This window comes from Adiantum capillus-veneris, chromosome 11 (assembly GCF_014529385.1).
Source record: "Adiantum capillus-veneris isolate H3 chromosome 11, ASM1452938v2, whole genome shotgun sequence".
Classification (NCBI taxonomy): domain Eukaryota; kingdom Viridiplantae; phylum Streptophyta; class Polypodiopsida; order Polypodiales; family Pteridaceae; genus Adiantum; species Adiantum capillus-veneris.
Genome location: NC_140941.1, coordinates 65,648,421 through 65,660,619, shown reverse-complemented (window position 1 = coordinate 65,660,619; position 12,199 = coordinate 65,648,421). Strand labels below are relative to the sequence as shown.

The window sequence follows — 12,199 nt, the reverse complement described above, 5'->3', positions numbered from 1 at the left end:
GGCAGCCATAGAGCGCCAGTACCAAGAAAGAATGGCAGCCATAGCGCGTGAGAGCGAGCAAGCACGCTTGGAACCCAAAGCAAGAGAAGCAAAATTTGATCGAGAGAACAAAGCAAGACAAGCAAAATTTGATCGCGAGAACAAAGCCCTCAAAGAAAAGAGCGACCACCACAACAAAGAGTTTTGGCAACTCTATGTTCAAGTTCAGGCACAGATGCAAGAGATTTGGGGAAAGGAGACTCTCTCCATCTCTTCTTCTCCAAAGCATGATACACAGAATTTGCATGATTGTGTAAAGCATGATGATGATTTAATTGATAATGATTTGCATGATGATTTGAATGACAATGATAAGCATGATGATTTGGATGCCAATGATCTGCATAATGATTTGGATGACAATGACAAGCATGATGATTTGCGTGATCAAGATGTGATTTCTCCCATGCATGATGAGTTGTGTAAAGATGATGTTATTGTTCACGAGGATGATGTATTAGTGGATGCTTTTTCTAGCAAAGCTAACCTCGTTGCAGATTCGATCAATCATGACGGATCGATCTTGGCTTTCGAGTCGAAGTCCAAAGAACCCCCACAGGACGATTCGATCATTCAGGAAGAACCGATCTTGGCTCTCGAGCCTAGGTCCAAAGAATCCTCACAGGAAGTATTATGTGTTCGCATGATTGATACGCACGCATTGTTCGGATGTTTCATTCGTGATCGTTTCCTGTATTTTAGTCAGCATCGTTATGTGATCCCTTTTCCTAGGCATGACATATTGTATGTTGAGCACGTTTCTCTCATGAATGAGCACGAATATATGCGGATTTTTCATGAAAAGCTGAAAAGTATGCATTCAAGGAAGTCACATTCCATGTCTCGTCCTTGGCACGACACAGTTGTAGAAAGAGCACATGAAAGTATGAGCACCAAGCGTGGGCATTTCCCTTGTGTTTTGCCACAGTTGATTGCTCTAGATCATAAGAGAAAGATTCGATCTCATTGTTTACGTGTATGTGGTGAACAGTTTGGCATTCCGTCTATTGGTTCATTTACATTGCATGCACAGTCTTTAGAGAAGACAAGATTTTTTCCATTCACTTTACATGGAATAGGTATGTTCATGGTGATCCCAAGCCTTGGCGTTTTCTCCAAGCAACAGATTCCTATCCCTAGCGTTTTCAACAGTATTCATCGCCGGAAAGTTAGCCCTTGGCGTTTTTGCATCAAATCGTCGCCGGAAAGACTAGCACATGCCTGGCGTTTTTCACATTCCCAGCGTTTTTGGAAATGCAAGATCAGCTAGCATTTTTGGTCAACCTCAGTCTCTAGCGTTTTCGATTTCAGCAATAGAAGACTTGCAGATTTAGCCCACAAGAAGTAGCAGATTCAGCCCCGTAAAGATCATCAGTTTTCAGCCATGAAGAACCTCAGTTTTCAGTCCTAAACCTGCAGATTTTCAACGTCAAAGAACCACAGAAACAACCCCCCAAATCAACGTTTTTGGACTAGTCACAGATTTCAGCCCATAGCATTTTTGGACAGCAGTAGAAAGATCGCAAATTTCAACCCTTAGGTCGACTTCGTCATCACCGTCGTCATCGTCGACATAGCCTAGACTTGCTTCAGTCTCATGTATACCGTTTGTATCAGATTGTGCAATCATTAGTAGACCACTCTCACCGACGAGAGTAGGGCCTTCGGAGGAGGGTTTTACAACGTCTCTGGTGTCGTATCTCTCTTCTCTCTCTTTCTCTCAGTCTCATACACTTGCACGCACAGTGTCCAATCACTTTGTTTGTGATCATAGCACTTTCCATTAAGAAACGGAAGGCTCTCCCTTCCATAAGAACTAAAAGGAACCTTGAGCACAGTTCGGAGCACTCATCTTGAGCAAAGCGCAAACAATCATTCCGCTGCACCCAACACACAAGGTCACAAGAACACATAAGACACAGTCGTAAAATCAATTTCTCAGTTTGATCCTTCTATCATGCACATAGACATCTATAGCCTTGACAGATTTCTAAACAAAATAACTTATGGAACCTTTCAGAGATATCTAGAGATTGAGGGGATCCAAATATACTAAAAAACCAGAAAACCCCATTGTTTTATGCAATGTCGAGCCACTTCGCGTTTTTCCAAACAACCCTTGTTTTTCTCAGATTTCTCGCAAATTCTTCGTTTTTTAACCGCTAGATCCAAACCAATGTTTCTATCCTACCTAAGGTCCTAATATGTAAGGTGCAACGGAAGTGAATGTTGAACTTTACTCAAGATGAATGCTCCAACCTGTGCTCAAGGGTTCCTTTTACTTATGGAAGGAAGAGCCTTCCGTTCCTTTAGTGAGAGAGTGCAAGTGATCACAAACAAAGTGGATAAACATTGTGAATGAAAGTGCTGAGACCGAGAGATAGAGAGAGAAGAATACGACACCAGACAAGTTGTCAAACCCTCCTCCGATCCTACCTAAGGTCCTAATATGTAAGGTGCAGCGGAAGTGAATGTTGAACTTTACTCAAGATGAGTGCTCCAACCTGTGCTCAAGGGTTCCTTTTACTTAAGGAAGGGGGAGCCTTCCGTTCCTTTAGTGAGAGAGTGCAAGTGATCACAAACAAAGTGGATAAACACTGTGAATGAAAGTGTTGAGACTCAGAGATAGAGAGAGAAAAATACGACACCAGACAAGTTGTCAAACTCTCCTCCGAAGGCCCACTCTCTATGGCCAGAGAGGTCTACTATTGATTGCACAAATCTCTACAATGCTTTGGACTTGCCGACGATGTCGACGACGATGAGACGGGTTGAAATCTGAAAATGCTAAGGGCTGAAATCTGCAAATCTTTATCTGCTGAATTCTGACTCTATGTTGGTGACGATGTCGATGTCGACGATGCGACGACGACGCGCTGAAAACGCAGATGCTGAAATCTGCGTTTTTCGGACTAAAACTGTAAACTTCGAGGGATCTGACCATGCAGCGAGAATCTGTTGCGGGAAGGTGAGATCTGCGAGGTTTGGGGGTTCTACTGCGATGTTTGACTGCTGGAAACCGAAAACGCTGATCCTTCTTGAGGTCTTGTCACGACGGAACTGCAAAACGCTGGCTGTTATGCTGCTCCAATAGGCTGATTTGGTGTCATGCGAGGAGAATCTGCTAACGCTAGGGCTGATCTACTGCACTGTAGTCGCCGGGGCTGATCTGCAATGCAAAATGTTGGAGGCTCTACAATGCTGAAAAACACTAGGCTTGGTCCTTGACTGAAAACGCTAGGTTTACCGCCGGTGGGGGAGTCTTGTTGAGAAGGTGTCTGTTGAACGCAAAGTTCCTACTGCCTCTTCTCCAAAAAGTGCTAGCGCTAGGTTTCTATGTATACTTGCTTGTGAAAATTGCCCTACCCAGTTTCCAACAAAAGTCACTAAAAAATAATAAGTGAAAAATGTCAAAAATAGGGAAAATAGGTATATACACTGTAAAAATGCTCCTGATGGATTCTGATGGAAATCTAATGATCATGTTGTGTGCACCCAGAGGATATGCATCTACTCTAAGTGTCTGGACATGCACGGTCTGCGAACAAACTCACAAAAGTGCCAGAACACTTCCTAAGCTAATTGAACTGAACTGAATCCTTGTCATGAAGTAGCTTGGCCACGTACACATAGGGTTAGATGTGTCACGTGACATCCCCTCCTTTTCAATGTAAGGTGCAGCGGAAGTGAATGTTGAACTTTGCTCAAGATGAGTGCTCCGAACTGTGCTCAAGGTTCCTTGTTCTTAGGGAAGGGAGAGCCTTCCGTGCTTTAATGAGAAGAGTGCAAGTGATCACAAACAAAGTGAATGGACACTGTGAATGAAGATGCATGAAACTGAGAGATAGAGAGAGAATACGACACCAGAGATGTTGTAAAACCCTCCTCCGAAGGCCCCACTCTCGTTGCCGAGAGTGGTCTACTATTGATTGCACAATCTGGTACAAGTGTAGGTGGAAGCTAACTGATGCAAGTCTAATGGGCTATGTCGATGTCGACGGTGTGGACAATGGAGACGAGACTATGGTTGAAAACTGCATGCTTCGAATCTGCAACTGCTTGCTGAATTTCTAGTGCAAAAAACACTAACTGTAGGCTGTCCCAAAAACACTGGTTGAGGCTGAATTCTGCTGCTTTCAACACGCTGAACAGGCTGCTACAATTCGCGAAGAAAACGTTGTCTATGGCTGAGGTAATGCTGCAGAAGACGCTGCCTGCTGGTGCTTTCAAAACGCTGGATATGCTAGCTATTTTACCTGCTGAAATCGCCCAAGCGCAAGGCTGAAAATGCTATGAAATCGCTGATGTGCTTACCTTCCAAAAACGCTACTGGCTGGCTGATCTTGACATCGCTTTCTGCTGGTCTTTCCTTGCTGAATGTGGCTGCCAGAAAACGCCAATGGCACGACTGATAGGCACCAAGAGCAGGGCTGAATCTGTGATGAAATCCCCTATGCAAGATGATTGAAAACGTTGAGGCTGTTGGATCAACAAACACCGGAGTCCTTTGGGAAAAACGCCAGGTTGCTGGTTCTTGTTCTTGCTGAGAGTTGGCCTACTGAGCAATGCTCATGTTGCCTCACCTGCCAGAAAGTGCTAGCTTTGGTTTGCTTATATATTATCTTAGCAAAATTGCCTTACCTAGTTCCCAACAAAATTCACTTAATAAATAAGTGAAAAATGTCAAAAATAGGGAAAATAGGTTTAATGCAATAGAAAATTTCCCTGATGGATTCTGATGGGAATGCTGATAATCATGTTGTGTGCAACCGGAGGATATGCATCTAATCTAAGTGTCTGGACATGCACGGTCTACAAATAGACTCACAAAAGTGCCAGATCACTTCCTATTCTAGACTGACTTGACGGAACTGAACCTGGTCATCATGTTGTAGCTTGTCCACGGACACATAGGGTTGGATGTGTCACGTGACATTCAAAGTAAGGTACTGGTACCGACCTGTATGGCGTTGAGGGAGATCGCCAACAAGGTCTAGAATCTTGGGAAGGACTCTTCGCCGGCCCACTCTGATGCGTGGGTCGTGCGATACTTGAACTTCATAAAGGTCTGCAATGCTTGCTTCTTTGGCCCGCGCCGAAAGCGACACAAAGTCATGTGGCTCCTTCAATACTTCAACTTCGTCGATAGTCATGCGTCTACCTTCTTCAAGAATCTCCGAGGATGAAAATTCCCAAAACCACTTCCAACCCAAAAACAGGAACATACCCATTCCATGTAAAGTGACTGGAAAAAAACTATTCTTCTTTAAAGACTGTGCATGCAATGTAGATGAATAGAGAGATGGAGTGCCAAACCATTCATCAAACACATGCAAACAATGGGATCAAATCTTGACTTTTTGATCTAAATCAATCAACTATGGCAAAACACAATGGAAATGCCGATGCTTGATGCTCAATCTTTCTTGTGCTCTTTCAGATGATGTGTCATGCAAAGGAAGAGACATGGAATGTATTCCTTGGGTGCAAACATTTTATCTTTTCATGAATCATTCGCACACATTCGTGCTCATTCATGAGTGAATCATGCTCATCATGCAATATGTCATGCCTTTGAAAAGGGATCACATAAAGACGCTGACTAATATACAGGAAACGATCGTGAATGAAACACTCGAACAATGCGTGCTGACTAATCATGTGAACACAAAATACTTCTTCTGAAGGTTCTTTGGACCTACGCTCGAGAGCCAAGATCGGTTCTTCCTGAGGGGGTTCTTTGGACCTAGGCTCGAGAGCCAAGATCGGTTCTTCCTGAGGGGGTTCTTTGGACCTCAACTCAAGAGCCAAGATCGGTGCTTCATGATTGATCGTCTCTACAATGAGGTTAGCTTCACTAAAGAAAGTATCAACTAACACATCATCCTTGTGAACAATCACATTATCTTCATGCAAATCATCATGCTTGTCATTATCATTCAAATCATCATGCTTATCATAATCATGCAAATCATGTGTGTCATGCTTGGGAGAAGAAGAGACGGAGAGAGTCTTCTTTTCCCGAATCTCTTGCATCTGTGCCTGCACTTGAGAAAAGAGTCGCAACATCTCTTTCATGTGTCGATCGCTCATTGCTTTTCTTGCTTTGCTCTCGCGATGAAATCTTGCTTCTCTTTTTTCGCGCTCACGATCTATGGTTGCCATTCTTTCTGTGTATTTACGCTCTATGGCTGTCATTCTTTCTTTGTGTTATGTCTTTCTTTCTGCTTCTCTTGCTTCGCATTCTAACTTCCTATCCATCATCATCTTGTCAAAAGCCTCCATAGGAGTTAGTGCAATCCTTTTCATAGATGGGGAAGGGGGAGGGTCGGAAAAACCTCTTGGAGAGGAGAATTCTTCTTCGCCACCCTCATGCTCACCTCCTCCAAGCGAAGTATCCATTCCGCTTCGAGTGATGACCATCCACTGAATTCTTGGGTTCTTAAGTTCACGAGGAACTTGGGTTCTTGTGGATCTTGGGTTCTTGAGTTCTTGAGGTTCTTGAGTCTTGAGGTTCTTGAAGTTCTTTTGTTCTTCTTTAGCTTGCAATATGTGCTAGAGAAAGATCTTCTCTTCACCCGAGTTTTGCTCTTTTCTGCGGACACAGAACTCTTTTCTGCGGACACACCCCTTGGCGGCCTTGCGCTCACACCAAGGTTGCTTTTTCGTCGATTGGCAGGCCGCTAAGTGCACGGTTCGCTCTCAATGAGTGAAAAGAGGCACAAGGGGAGGCTGGACAAGCCCTTCTTTCTTGGGTTTCCTGTCACTCTTCAAAAACACGATTAGGAATTGACACGCCCAAGTGGACTTTGGTTACGTACAACCTCAACAAGCAAAAAAAATTATGTGGTTCTTTCCTTGAGTGATACAAAACACTGCCGAAGCTCTGATACCAATGTAAGGACGTGCAACGGGAGTGAATGTTGAACTTTGCTCAAGATGAATGCTCCAAAATATGCTCAAGGGTTCCTTTTACTTACGGAAGGGAGAGCCTTCCGTTCCTTTAGTAAGAGAGTGCAAGTGATCACAAAAAAAGTGGATAAACACTATGAATGAAAGTGCTAAGAAGAATACGACACCAGACAAGTCGTCAAACCCTCCTCCGAAGGCCCCACTCTCTATGGCGAGAGCGGTCTACTATTGATTGCACAAATCTCTACAATGCTTTGGACTTGCTGACGATGTCGACGACGATGAGGACGACGACGAGACGGGCTTAAATCTGAAAATGCTAAGGGCTGAAATCTGCAAATCTTTATCTGCTGAATTCTAGAAAAAAGCCAGCATCTACAAAAGTACCACCTCCAATTATGTCAACATAGCTGCCCACAACCTCATCAACCCTCGCTCTCAAGATCATTGTCTTCCTTTTGATGGACAACAAGATCAATGGTGCCATCACCTACATCTGCCACTAAAATCTTGTTGCCGTGCACCAAATGCAAGCCCTTGGCTTTATGTTGGCAATATACGGATGCAGTCTCTGGCTCCAAAATGATATCAAGGGGGAATGGACTGGCAAAGACACGTGTGCAGGGACAAGCCACACCTCTCCCCATGCTGGCCTTTTCTGCACACACTTCCATTATCTGCTTTGCTCTCTCGCCCGATGTAGCTGGAACCGTTAAACACCATTGCACATCCTCCATATTAAACTGCTTACCCAAGTAATCCACCACGAGTTGCTCGACTGTGAGTCCACAGGGTAGATTGGGTGCAATTTGGTTAGCATATGAGGCCAACAAGAGCTTGAACTTGGTGGCAAAGAAACCTACATTCTTTGCAAGCTCTGGAGGGAAGGCCAAGACATCCGAATGTTGGGTAATGCCACTCTCTGGACGATAAAGAGGAGGAGCAGATGCAGAGGTTGAACGGGCCCCGGGTTTGGCTGCAGAGTGGGCAGCTTGTGTGTTGCATAGAAGCCTACAGCCAAAGAGCTGGAAAGGAAGGTCAGGCGAACAAAGGGGGCCATAGAAGACGCTGGTTTGCATTTAGGAATAGGGTATGGCACTAGCTCTCCAAGCAGAAGGCCACTCATACACCTTGAAGACATTGTCTGGCTGTGAGGGCTGACATTGCTGCTTTCTGGGGCGCCCATGCTGAAAATAAAAACCTGAAAACAGCTTTAAAAAGCCTTGAAAATCTACACAGGATTGGGGAGGCTCCATAGTCCATACTTGTACCACTACCTGCAAGCATTGGGTAGTGTCAATCGTCCTATGGACGCCTTCTTTATATGTTTTGTTTTAGGAGTCGGGTTGGGCACTCACGGTCGCTCCCCTCGTACACCAAAAAAGTGCACAAGAAGAACGACCAAGACTATTCACCCAGGCTCCTAGGGCAAACACTTTTGTCACTAGTTTCCTCTGGACTACGTGAGGCCAGAATTATCTACACTCTTAGAGCCGTGCCCTTGAGAGACCCATTTCGCTGACTAGTTATGGGCGTGACAACGACCAAGTACCTCTATTTAGAAGCCCAGGTACTGCGGGACTTGCTTCGGTCTTCCCTTTGGAGTTGCCTTCTCCCGGTAACTTATCACTCACCTCACTAAACCGCCCTTGTAACCCGACAGTTTTCCACTAGGAAATACCATACCCGCTTAGAAGGGCGTCGGCTCACAGGTGGCGTCCATTGAGGTTGGTGGTGTCTCCCTTTGCACCTCCCAACCCCAAGGCACTTGGGTGCTCTTGTAGCTCATTTGGCTTCACTTGGGGAGAATGACGTCATTTCTCTCGAAAGGTATCGTATTAAAAATAAAGCATAGGAAGGAGGGCATTATCCCCCCATCCGTCGATGCAAAGCACCCAAGTACTTCTTTATATGTCTTGCAAGTTTTGGGTGTATGCGTGAATCAATGAGAGAGAGAGAGAGAGAGAGAGAGAGAGAGAGAGAGAGAGAGAGAGAGAGAGAACAAATTGCATACATATCTGGCTGTGAGTGCATCATCTATACCAAGCATAGGCCATATACTGAAGCCAACTGAAAGCTAAGGGGGGACTGATCCAATATAGCCCAAATCCAAGTGCTCCATTGCTGATCCGGAGGGGCGAAACTGCGTGGAAGTCTCTCTTGCGGAGTAGGGCGAGAGAAGTCGGCCACAACTGTGGAAGATAAAGAAAAACACTTAAAAGCCAGTAAAGACTACTCCCGTGGTGTGCGGTTGAAGACCCTGTAGTGAATTGTATCCAACACAATGGAAATGTCCCTCGGAACTGGAAAGTACAAGCGGGTAACACCTCCAACAGTATACCCATACGGGGCTGCAATGGGCTCATGCCAGCCCAATCAGCAAAATATGCATCTGATCTGATCACATCCAAGTCCATACATGGTCTAGGGCCTGACTGAAGCCCATCGTATCCTATCATAATCACGCTCTCAAGCGCAAAGTCATTAATCTGAGATACAAATAACGGCTACATCATGTAAGAGGACTCAATGTAGGACCCACAAGATACACAAGTCCCACTGAACTCAGCTGAGTGTTGCTCATAGAACAACAGCATAAAGCCACCTCGGCGAATGCTCAACCCCGCGCCAGGAGGAAGAGTATGCTGATCCATATCTGAAACAAAAACAAGACCTACATGGCTGTCGTGCCTCTGCACTGGCACCCCGTCGTATCCCAAGAAATAGGCACTAGCTGGCCCCAGGAGAATGCCTCCTGCTCATCCACATATGATGCCAATCCAAGATCTACATCATCCTCATATGTCTGTATAGGCAACTCGGCCATATCAAAGGAAATGGGTGCTATCTGGCCCAAGACTCTATCTCCTTCTGAACCCTCAAATGTATTTAAAATCCCATCAGATAGGGGCATAACCTGGCGCCCTGAATCTCATGCATCTCTGGCCCTGGAGTACTGATCTCATCACATATAATCTTCTCATCAATGTCACTGTCCGACTCACAACAGAAGTTCAACTCCAAAGTCTGTGCAATGTGCTCAACACAGGGCTCTGGCTGGCCAAGTAAAACAACACTGGCTGCTCCAACATGTCCACCAAGGGCTCGATATGGCCCGGGGAGTACAACTCAATCGGCTCCGCTGACCCTGCGGAATCCCAGTCATCACAGGGCTCTAGCAGGCCCGAAGGAAGCAATATTAGTTGCTCAAGCCTGGCAATCAAGGACCCAATACGTCCACGGAGTGCGCCTCATCCGGGTGCTCTGACACTGTGGGAAGCAAATCGTCACAGGACTCTAGATGGCCCGAAAGCATGTCTGTAGACACTAAGTGATCACATAAAATCTGCGGAGGTCTCACTGTCCTCATGGAAATCATGTAAATCATCACAAATCATGGGGACTGACCGCCCGCATAAGTTGTAACTCCATCTCATCAACCTCATTGAGGGACACTACATGGCCCTCTATCTGATGCTCAAAAGCATAGTCAGTATGGGGCTCCTTATGGCCCAAGTGCAAACCACAGAATCGCATCTCCAAGTCAAAGAAGTCATCGGCAGGCAAGGATAGCTGCCTCCCAAAAGTCTTGTTGAACATCATTGCATGTGGCCATATAATGCCGCTCTGGCTCCAAGTGTCCTAAGCCCTCAGTGAAGAGCATCTCCTCCTCAACATGAAAAAAAGAGATAATGATAGCCGTCTCTCTAGCGCTCAAGTCAAACCTACCTACTTCTACCTAGTCGCAGATCCTCGGCAAGACACACTTCCTGGCTATCTACTAGATCGTAAGATACCCTCTCTCGGAATCTATCAAGAAGTATGCTCTCTCTAACCGAAGCTAGAGTAAGCACAAGTGACATAGGCCTTCCTACTTAGAGTCTATGATCCCGAGCAACGGTGTCAACGTTGGGGGCTATCACCTAACCTGATATGTGTCTCAACACAACCCTAGATCAACATAATGTCAATCAAGGACATAGGTGACATGGTAGGTGGACGGAGGCAATCTCATGAGCTTGTCAGGCTGAGACCGCTCTGTACGTACTGACTTGTCAATGTAGACAATCAAATCACTCTCAGATATGGATCAACTACACCACTAACCGGCTAATGCTCATATGACACAAAACACTCAGAACAAGTCAGAATTTGACGAAACTTGATAGGCACTATCCCTACACTAGGACACACCTACCCATTAGCTTCTGCACCAAAAACCTTAATCCTAACCCTATCTGCAGCAAACGTAATAGATGACAGAGTAGAATTTCAGAATGCGCGAAACTGAACTTTAATGCATACTTAGCTCGGCGCGATTCTATCGACTACTTGAACGCTGTAAACGGACATCGTTTGAGGCACTTACCGTCCAAAACAGCTCGCGATAGAGCCGCCTTGCGTCGCGTCCTTGGTATGAGCGCGTAGCTCTTCTCGAGCTTATTGCGTTGGTACTATCGGCTCGACCATGCGTGAAGGGAGTAAGGCGTAGTGAGCAAATAAGATGACACTCTCTCTCTCTCTCTCCACAGAGTTGGCACACAATAGTTATCATATTTGTTGCCACTCTAAATTCGGTCACTACACAAACTTTCCCATTGCCACTCAAGCAACTACCCATGTAATTCACTACCATTAAGTGCTATCTTTTGACCTTCAAAGCCCACCTTACGACCACCATTTTATGACCGATGTTCATCCTCAACCATGTTTTTCCTATCAGCCCCATAGCCCCCGTATGCACACTATGTTTGCCTCCTTTTATTATCTTTGTTTATGAGAAAGTGAATAGAGAAATTAAAAGTATATTTGGCTCAAAAGTTGACATGATGCTATCCTTTTGTGTGTGTGTGTGTGTGTGTGTGTGTGTGTGTGTGTGTGAGAGAGAGAGAGAGAGAGAGTCAAACTCCATCGTCTTGTGCTTATCTAGTTGATTCTTGGGCAATGTTGGTTTGAATTCGGGCCATCTATTTGTTGACTTATAGCAACAAATATGATGATGCTACAAAGATCACGTGATTCACCTCAAAACTATGTTTGTGGGATCGCCACTCTAGATTTGGTTGCTACACGAACTTTCCCATTGCCACACAAGCAACTACCCATGTAGTTCACTACCATTTAGGTGCTATCTTTTGACCTTCGAAGCCCACTTTTACTACCACCATTTTATGACCCATGTTCATCTTCAACCATAGTTTCTATATTAGCCCCACAGTCCTACTATGCACATTATGTTTGCCTCCTT

At 45.2% G+C, this 12,199-nt stretch overlaps 1 pseudogene; it reads right to left on the bottom strand.

Annotated features, from left to right (window-relative positions):
* Positions 1-7,294: 7,294 nt before the first annotated feature.
* On the bottom strand, positions 7,295-10,604 carry LOC147447367 (uncharacterized; annotated as a pseudogene).
* Positions 10,605-12,199: the final 1,595 nt, after the last annotated feature.